Raw genomic sequence first — 1,626 nt, forward strand, 5'->3', positions numbered from 1 at the left:
CTTGGTTCTTCTCCTGTCCCTTGTTCATGTGTCGCTTGGCCCAGATAAACTTAGGGTCGTTCAGGAGGAATTCTGGGTCTAGTATTATGGGATATCTAAACACAATAACCTTGGTGCATCTCTCCCTCTCCTCCGGAACCTGGAGTGTCACACCCTCAAAACCAGTCGTGGTCAGCATCTCCACTGCCTCCTGACTTCCTACTGTGACGTAAGGTCTCTGCCTACCTTCCTTAAACAGGACCTCGAACCGTCGATATGCAAGTCCAAGCTTCACCGTCCAGAGTAGTTTTTGGTGATAATTTAGGTCAGTGTTGGTTTGGAAGAGAAGCCTCACTCTATTCCTTGGGGTGGTCTCGTCACTGTCCTGGCTAGGCATTGCTCCTGACCCACGTGGTGTAGTCGGCTGCACTCCGGCTGCCTTCCCCGTATCACATGGTATAGTAACACCTCCATCTACCCCACACGACTTATTCTTTACCTTTTTGTTGTCTCTGTCTTCTTCATCACTCGCTTCCCTCTCGCTGCCGTGTATCATCCTCTTTCTCTTCTCTCTTGTACTGATGACCTCCGTAAACCCGGTATCTATATCTATTTCTTCCTCGTTGTCACCCAAGGGGGCCTCCCTTCCCTCGTTCATGGCCATGGCACTAGCCATTTCAGGGGACGTTGGTTTTGTAATGCATCCGATCAGTTTCAACTCAGTTGTTAAATTACTGTGTGATGAAGCGCTCTGGGAAGCACGTCTGCCTGCCGCGGAGGTCAAGGACAGAATGAAGAGGGTGTATGTAGGTGAAGTGGAGGGAGGGAGAGGGAGGGGTAGACCGAGGATGAGGTGGAGGGATGGAGTTGAGAGGTATATGAGGGGGGGGTGAGTTGGGGGGAGGGTAGTCAAATGGTGGGTGACAGAGCGACTTGGAGGCGTTTTGTCTGCAGCCACTCTTTGCGGGATTAGGGCGTCGGGCTATAGATAGATAGATAGATCTATCGGTGGATAAATCATTAATTATATGGTGTCACGGTAGGGTCAGGCTCCATATTACCTCACCCTTACCAGCTTACTTCGGCATTTGTCAGGTTAATATACATATTACATTCACTGTTATGTCCATCCATCGCTCTCATTCTCCTCATCTCACCCTGTTTACTCCCCTCTCATCATCATCATCATCATCATCATCATCATCATATTTCCCAGTTCTGTATTATATAACCATCTTTTTTTTTTTTTTTTAATACTACATAAATGTAAGTTGTGTTGTACTTCATGAATATAGGATATGGCTGAATGATAGGCTAGCCAGTTGCAATTAATGGTGTGTGTGTGTGTGTGTGTGTGTAATTCACCGGGTCGGTCAGGATCACTTGATGGTCGTGATCGTCAGCTTTTACCCTCCCGGAAGGGAGCTGAGAGCTCATATAGTCCGATCTAAGGGCAACATAGAGGTAGGAGTAGGTAGAGGCGGCATAAGGGATTAACCACGGGTAGGTCAGAGTGAGGCCGACAGACCTGACTCGACCAACATGGCGGCGACCCCTTTGACAGCTGTCTGACTTGGTTCCGCTGACCAGGCGCGAGTGTTTTCTTAGTTGCAAACAGAAAAAATGAGGAAGAAAGTAGGTTATGAA

Source organism: Coenobita brevimanus, chromosome 93 (genome assembly GCF_032717465.1).
Source record: "Coenobita brevimanus isolate Jiangsu-jjx chromosome 93, ASM3271746v2, whole genome shotgun sequence".
Lineage (NCBI taxonomy): Eukaryota > Metazoa > Arthropoda > Malacostraca > Decapoda > Coenobitidae > Coenobita > Coenobita brevimanus.